Raw genomic sequence first — 8931 nt, forward strand, 5'->3', positions numbered from 1 at the left:
CCTTGCCAGCACTGAATTATTTTCCCTATGAAGTAATTATATAGTCACTTCAAGTGTAGTAAAACATTCTGGGCTCTTACCTCAGATACCACTCTGCACAGAGCTAAGGATGTGCCAGTGGACAAAAGCAGCCAGCTCTGCTTATTACTGTCAGTTTTGTAGTTAATAACTGCTAAAACAAATCCCAGTGAACCTGGTTTTACTATCCCAAATGCAAAGCCAGGATACTGTAAGACAGTCTGTGTCAAGAGTATGAAATGGGCAACTTGGCTTCCTATGCAAATCAAAGAGAACAGATTCAGAGATTGGCAACAGCCAGAAGAGAAGTAGAAACCTTTTGCAAAAAAAAAATGTTTGCTCTATAAATTCTTCATAAGGTCCCTAGGTACTGTGGTGCTGACTGCATTATAAATGCATAAGAGATCCATTAAGAAAGATGGGGGATGGGGGGAGAAGCTGACAAATTTGGTTTTTATAGCTGAAAACCCTAAAGATTTCTTCTGCCTTGCAGAAGAGTAGAAATGGTGTATTTCATATTGTTGTTGCTATCATATTTCTAGAGTCCCATACCTTCTGGGTGGTTTTCTCACACACAGCTCTTCACAGCAGTGTTGCTCCTGCTTCTTCATCAGGGCTCCTCCAAAGCTCTCCCTGACCAGCCAACCCACCCCCTTTTATCCCAGTTATCTTCATTAGCCACATCTGCTGCCCAATTAAGGACATCACAGCTGCAGCCCATTTAGAATAACTAGGATCAGGGCAAGGCCACTTATACAATACAGATATTTTACTAGGACTCCTACTATATAGAAAGATTTTTATCCTTTGATAAAGCTTACTTCTTTTCTCAGGAAGAAAGGAAGGGGCCAAAGAAAAGGAAGTTAAGAATGAAGAAAACAAAAAGCCTAGAGAAAAAGTAGTATTATCAGGTGGGTCATGGAAATCATGGAATCATGGAAACTAGAGAAAGGCTTCAGGACTAATCAGTTTAGTTTCTTGTGGAGGCAACCTGTGTAACCTCACACCAGAAGTATGCTGTGGCCCATCCTAACAAACTGACAGGATGGACAGACAAATTTCCATCTAGGCTCATGTCCTGGCGCCATTTAACATTCTGAGGATGGCTTCTAAAAATTATTATCTGTGGAATACACTGCCTGAAAACAGGTTTGGGTGAACAGCTACAGCTGGCTGAGCAGTGGGGCTTTTGTAGTACAAGGCTATAGTGGATGTTCCCTACTCCTGAGCACACTCCCCCAGTGATGTTTGTGCATGAAACATCTGCTGCAGCACTGAAGGAGGTTCCATCTTCTGCCATGCCTTGTGAGGAAGGTAGCTCAAACCACTTAAGCTGGGTCTTGGTTCTCTGTTTCTGTTTCATTTTAACTCTCAGGTGGGTCTCCAGATGCTTCTCTGGACGAGGAAACATGGTAATTCCAGCCTGAATTAGAACCTTATTAGGTTTCTAAGAAGAAAAAGTACTCACTAAACTAAATTGTTTAAAGACTGAGCGTGTTGTGGTAAAAGATTTGAGAAAGGAGACAGAATACAGTGCTGGCATCCATGGACAAGGTATGTGAACTGGAGAAGGACAGAAAGGAGGGCTGGGAAGAGAGCCCTATAAAGGAACAGCATCCTGCTTGTCTTGCATCCAGACATACCACAAGACTGCTTGAATCAGGAAGTTAAGTATTTTGTTATTCCTGCTTGTTTGGCATAGGTGTGTAAAAAGGCATAAAACTGAGTACCAGGAAGGATTCAGATGATGGACCTGCAGCCTACCTCAGCTACAAACACAAAAGGGCACAATGGGCCAGGGCCACTCAGGAGCTTGCCCTTATCTGAAAAAGCCAGAACAGACTGGTACCACCCACAGAGGAAAAAAGGAAGAGGAAGTTTTTGGACCAGCCTGCTCTTGATGCGCAAAAATGTGTACATGAACATGAAGATTAGGTGTTGGAGACTTGTAATAGATGTAGAGAGTCTTTCAGGCATCTTCACTTTGGGGCAAGCAATTTGGGGATGCTAGACTTAAGCTTAGTAAATGTGGGGCTCCTGAACATCTGCTCCAAAATGTCACTTGAATATTACAAAATTGTGTTATTTAGAGACAATTTCTGCAAAGGGGACAAAAAATACCCGAAACCAACCATCAGACCAAACCCAACCATTTTCTGCAATTCATTGCTGTGTGTCAGGTGCCCTGTGGCTCTTTTGAGGAAACAAAAGAAATTGATGGCAGCTGGGATGTTGCTACTCACAATTGCACAATGAACTGTTGCCAGAGAAAAGTAAACAGCTCTCACTTATACACACCCTGGGGAGAAGTTTTGTTGGTCATTGCATGATTCTGGATATCAAGTTGCAGCTGGAGTATTGTTACCGTCGTTCATTTTCCAACTTTTTTACCCAGCTGTTCACTAAATAACCTTAATAGGGTTAAATTATGAGTCCTGCCAGAGGATGGTGCAGATGCTTGTATTGATTTGAGAGATCTGGGACAGATTGATGGGGAGAAGCTGTACCCTGGGCTCTGAGACACAAAGCTAGTAACCTAAGATCAGGACTGTTTGAACCGTTCTTAAAGCTTGTCCCACTTTGGTCACTCTGAGAAACATGGTGCTGGGCTAGATGGGGCTCTGACCAGTTCCACTGCAGCTGCTCTCACTTTACATCATCCTTCCCCCCGGAAAGCCTGCTGCCCTCCTGTCTCCAGAGTGAGCAAAGTATGAAACAGCCCCCAAGACCAGCACACTGCTTGGTGGTTGCCAAATGGCATCTACAATGTGTCACCTCACAGCTGAGCTGCACTAGCACGTATCTGTTTGGGGATCCCAGGATCATTAAGATCCATCAGTAAAATATTTTCATCTCTAGGCCCATATGAGATTGTAGGACAGTCACTGTGTGACCCTAAATACCCAAAATTTGTCTGTGTGCTGGTTTGATCTGTAATGTCAAAACTGAAGTAAATACCCAAAACCAGCACTTTGAGAAATCATTCCCTTCTCACTGTCTCTTATCTTCTAGTTAGTTACTGCTCTTTGTATTTCCAGTGAAGCTAGGGTGGTTTTCATTGGGTTAGTTAGACTTTTGATGTCTTCAGAGTTTATGAGGCTTTAGGCCACAAAAAGAAAATAAGTCAAAACCAGTCACAAAGCTGTCAGATCACAGCTCATTCCAGCTCATCCATCTTTTGCTTCTCATTTATTTGTGTGGTAGTATTTCCCACAGCAGAAATTCCCAGTCTGAGTGCATGGCTTAGATGCAGCTCCTATTCAAGCTATCACAGACTAACCCCAAACCCCACTCAGACAAAACCATAATGAGAATGGCACCAGCAGAGTAACCACTGAGCTTGCAGGCAGCTGTGTGAAGCATCCCAGTGCTCTCCTGGGAGAATTCTGTATCTGTAAAGCTCTGGACACCCACATCAATGCTTTTGCCTACAGGTTGTACAGTCTTAAGAAGCACTGGTTTATTTATTGACAAGTCAAAAGGAAACATTACAGACTACAAAATCCCCCAATTTTGTAGGATACGTGGTAGGATTCAGCTAGCACTTTTCCACCAAATGTTATTCTGACACCTAAACAAATTCATCTCCACTTTCAGCCCTCCATTTGGGTTTTATTAGTGTATAGCAACATCCTCTTCCTTCACCTGAGCTGTGTACAGCCTCACATGCATTGCACAGCAAGGCTGCACCTTCAGAGCTAGAGAAGAGCTGCCCTCTGGAGAAACACTGCTGGCCATTTCCCCTCCTCCAGGAGAAGGGGGGCCCTGCCCCAGAGCCTCCACCTACTACCAGCACGTGGGTTGAAGGTGCAGTAGTGCTACCCACACCCAGCATTTCAGGAAGGCAAGGTGTGCAAGGATCTCTGAAGCCATCAGCAAGGCAGGACAAGGCTGATGGGCCCTGAATAGATAGAGTGGCTTTTGGTGGGCACTTGGCCTCCAGCTGGATTGTGTCAGCTGGATACAGTCTCCTTATAAAGCTCAAGCTTGTAGTTGTGATTAGATAAGACCTCCAAACGTGAGCTCTATAGGAGAGCTGTAAGAGGGGAAAGAGACTTTCCTGTTTAACTCAATAGTAGGTTCCTGTATCCACTGAGGGCACTGGAAACTGGCTTTGATTGCCAACACTCCAGTTAAATTCAACAGTATTTTAAGATACTTGTGATTAGGTTTCCCCACTCAGGAGAGTGTGATGCTCCTGAGTACAGCACATCACTGTCCTGGGTGAGCAGCCCACCACAGGGTGTGAGATGAAACACTTCTGCCATGAGGACTGGGAAGGTGCTCCACAGAGACTGCTGTAGCAGCAGGTAGGAGGTGCTGCTCTCACTGAGCAGCCTCAGGAAGTGAACTGTGACCACCCACACCACCAGGGATGAGCTGTAAATACCAAGTTTTGGGTAAAAAAGAAAGTTCCTGTCTCCTTGCCAAACAGCTGTTGCTTTAGTAGGACAAGGGTGTAAGATTCCAGAAGCAGCTTGTCCTTGTGTACAACAAAATCCCATCCTGTATGGCCTCACAGTGTTCACAGGAAAACTAGCAGTATTTACTTACCACCCTTCATTCAGGAAACCAAGCATGAATGCAAGCATGGGAAGCTGCATTTTAAATGCCAAAATGTGCTTTAAAAGCTATATCAGCTATACTTTTCCAAACTAGAAAAATACCAACAAGAATAATACAATGCAAGAAGAAATTAAATTACATTTTTCTCTTTTCCCTTCATAAGCCCTACTCTTCTGAAGTCCAGCACTAACATATTAAAATGTTTTTCACCAGTGGCATTTTGCACATCAGGAAGAACTCATAATTTTATTTTTAATTAGCATTTGCATATTCAGTTAGTCACATCTATTTCCTCTCATGATTAAGCATGGTGTATAATTGATATTCTTCTTCCCTGTAGTGTGACACAGCATGTGACTCAAAACTTGCCTTCACAAGGATACTCATGAATGCTAAAGCACAACACATGCAGAAAAACATATTGCATTCCCATATTCTCAGGCTGCAGGAAAATAGATGAAGTGCTCCCTGACTTAGCTTTCTTCAGAATGAAGCCTGGGTGGTGTCTTTGATCTTTGATCTGAGAGAAAAATATTTGCCAGGAAATACCAAGAAAGTTCTCTCCACTTGTAATTTTGTGAGTTTGAAGAATGTTGAGAGAAATGAGCTGATAAGACTGAGAATGTATCAATTTCTTGTAAGAAGGTCAGCAACACCAAAGACTGTTTTAGGCTTCTTTTTCATGGTTTTTGTTGGGGATGATTTTTAAATATTGAAGTTGCTTTAGGAAATGAGCCAAACTTATACTTAGAGAGTTGCTTCAAAAGTGCACAGCCCTCCCCATGGGGTTTTTGCCCTGTACAGAATATGGAAAACAAGAACAGAGCTCTCTACTTCATCAAGCATTTAGAGAGGTGTCACATGCCCAGCCACCTTCTCCCTGTATTTAAAACTTCTTCCACCCTAACCCAGACTTTTCAAACTTTTGCTAATTGAAAAGTAAGCCCCTGGCAAGTATAAATTTTTAATATTAACCCAACTGAGGCATCCAGTGAAGAAGAAAAGTTTTTAAAGAAATTGAATCTGAGGAAAGGATACTTGCTGAAGCAACCCCTGGAGTAAGTGAAAATATTTGCAAACCAGGACCCAGATGCTGGCCACAGGCTCAGAAGCAGCTCTGCAGTGCTGGGGCAGTGTGCAATGCAGTCTCCACAGGCCTATGCCTACCAGCCCTCAATGTCAGCTGTATGTGTTTCTCCACTTCTTAGCAAGCCTTAATTTCTTATTCAGATCAATTTCTCTAATTCTAAAATGATTCATAATACCAGGCAATGTCATTATATTACAAGACAGCTTAATTTACAAGTTCATTTCATGCCAAGAGCAGGGCAGTAGAATCCCTAAGTCTAAATAAGATCTATTTTATGCCAAATATCCTTGCCAAGGCACTCTAATGAGCTGGCACCAAATGGCTTCACAGGAACATCCTACTGTCAGCAGTGTTTTGTGTTTTCCAGGCATTGCTGGCACTGTATGCCAACTCTTCTTTTCCCTGCATGTGATTGTCAGTTTGTTCTACCCTTCTCCAAGTAGTGAGCATGTGAATTCCCTCTCTCAGCCACTACACACACTAAAAAAGCAGGTCACTTCAGTATGTTTTATTTCAGCTTTGTCATGTCTGGAAATATTTAACACTACAATTGAATATTTATATATTGGAGCAGTTCTGTGACTGATAGAGAAAGTGGTCAGTGCTGGAGTCTGAATCACAAATACCAACATGACAGCTCTCATTCCTACACAGACAAGAGAAAAACTGTGGGATTCAGTTGCTCCAGGTGCTTACATGAATTGTCCTGAAAGAACTTAGCCTGAATGCTCTTTGCCTGTGAAAAATCTGAAGATGGCCACTCCTTGGCCTAGTAGGAGCTGAGAATAGAATACTTTAAGGCCTCTCTGGACTAGTAAGTATTTTCCTTAAAAAAATTAAACCACAGCACTTCTTTATCTCTACTTATTTAGTCATAGTGAGACAGATTCTAAGCTACTTTCTTACAAAACTGCCATTAGGAGAAACTTTTCCTAAGAAGTAATAGAATAAACTCCAGAAAGAATCCCAGTGTCTCTCCCCATTGCCCAGCAAATACAACACATCCCTGCAGCAGCAAAACTTACTGCCCCAGTGTTTTAGCATTACAGGTATAGTACTGTTACTCTTGAGTGGTTGCACACATTAATTGATGCTTTGTTCTGCATTGCCATCCACAGGCATTGACAGCTGAGTATAACAAAACATTTAAAAAAGAGAAACAAGGAGAGAGAAATAATTTCTTTGGATGCAGGGTGGATGTGTTTCCCCACACCTGCCCCAACTGAGGAACCTCGTAATGGGACAGATCATGTCTCTAGAGATAGAATAAAAAGCCAGCAGAGCTGGGGAAGCAGCACACCAATTCCTGGTTCCTAAACTCTGCAAAAGCCAGTCACACCACCCAGAAACTTCTGCTCCTCAGCCAGCACCTGGGCAGGTTTCCTGCTGGCTGGGGGTGGGACTGGCCTCTGATAATGTAAAGAAAATTCAGCTGGTGCAGGTAGGACATGATGTGATTTCAAAAGGAGGGAAGCAATTAAAGAACCTTGTTTGCTCCTCCTTGCTGTTCCATTGTGTCTGTGTTTTAGTAGAGCCCCTTTCTCCAAAGGATTGTTTAGTGCAGTGATATGTTTGTGAGCATCAATGCCCTGTGCTGTAAAGCACCTACTTCTTCCCTCAGCTTCATTAATTGCTGTAATGGACAACTTTCCCCCTGAATATCCACCTTATCCTCCACTTCCCTGATCAACAAAGCCTTGTCCTGAATGGCTGATGAGCTAATGTCTAATTAGCTGCAAGGTAAAGATGAAGTATGAATTTAGATAACCAAAAGGTAAGTTGTATGGTGGAGACTTTTAGTTAACAGGCTTAAATATACATGAAGGCACAAAGGTAAAAGAGCAGCTAGAAAGTTGCTCTCTCCAGAAGAACTTTCTGCTGTCTCTGATCAAGGCTGTCAGATCCCTGCTATGATGAAAAGGGGTTATTTTTAATAATTAATAATTTAAAATAAATTCCACTGAAGCTGCAGCAATGCTGTCTTCATGCTTTCTGTAATTCTGAATGGCCAGCCTATAAACAGCTGGTGAGAATTTAAGACCTATTTTGTGAATCTTCTGCAAAACATTGCTAGTCTGCCTTTAACAAAATATAAGAAAAATTAAGGAAGATATCTGTTTTCTTGCAGATTGGAAGACAATTTATATTTCTGTGATTTATTAAGCTTGTGGCTTTGATGGGGTTTTATTATGCTTTAATGTTGTATGCACGTTGCTATTAAGTGAAACATAATGAATATTGTAAAATATGGGGTCTGAAGAATTCATGAAATGCAGCATACAATTTCATAAAAACTGGGCATGTGTTGTCTTGGAGTATGCCCAACCTAGAACATATTTCACTGAGATTTTAATTATTTTCATTATACACTGGCATCTATATTTTATGAAAACTTCAGGGAGTCTTTGTAAAATACTTTAGATATTTCATGAAAATTGCTGAATATGAGAAGAGAACTTCTTTGGCTGAAAGTTATGTTTTTATAGAACTTTTTTCAATTATACAGATGAAGAATCCTTCTTCATTTTAGAAAATGAAGCAATGGTGCTCACTCATCTTCTTTTTCCAATCCCATTTGTTTATGGTGAGATTTTCTTCAGTTGTAAGATGGTTAACCCTCGTCTTTCTCTTTCCTCCCTTGTGAGATCCTGAAAGCAACCTTGAAAACACTTGCTGTCAACACCTTGGAATCATGGAGTGGCTTGGGTTGAAGGGGACCTTAAAGATGATTTAGTTCCAACTCCTCTGCTGTGGACAGGGGTGCCTCTCCCTAGACCAGGTTGCTCAGTGATCCATCCAGTGGCCTTGAACACTGCCAGGAACGGGGCATCCACTGCTACTCTGGGTGACCTGGTCCAGTGCCTCAGGACCCTCACTGTAAAGAACTTCTTTCATAGATTTCTAGTCTCAATTTTCCCTCTTTCAGTGGGAACCCATTATTCCTTGCCCTATTACTTCAGTTCCTGATGAAGAGTTCTTCTCTGGCTCCCTGTAGGTCCCCTTCAGGTATTGGAAGGTTGCTATGAGGTGTCCATGCAACCTTCCCTTCTCCAGGCTGAACAGCCCCACCTCCCTTAGCCTGTCCTCATAGGGGAGTTGCCCCAGTCTCCTTATCAACTTCGTGGCCCACCTCTGGACTTCAACTACCTACTATGTGTTGTTCAATCTCTTCCCCGTTTGATTCTTCTCTCCTTCTTGTTCAGAATTGCCAAGGAGGAAATTGTGCTTGACAGCACAAATGGCTCACATTGCATTAC

This window comes from Ammospiza nelsoni, chromosome 5 (genome assembly GCF_027579445.1).
Source record: "Ammospiza nelsoni isolate bAmmNel1 chromosome 5, bAmmNel1.pri, whole genome shotgun sequence".
Taxonomy (NCBI): domain Eukaryota; kingdom Metazoa; phylum Chordata; class Aves; order Passeriformes; family Passerellidae; genus Ammospiza; species Ammospiza nelsoni.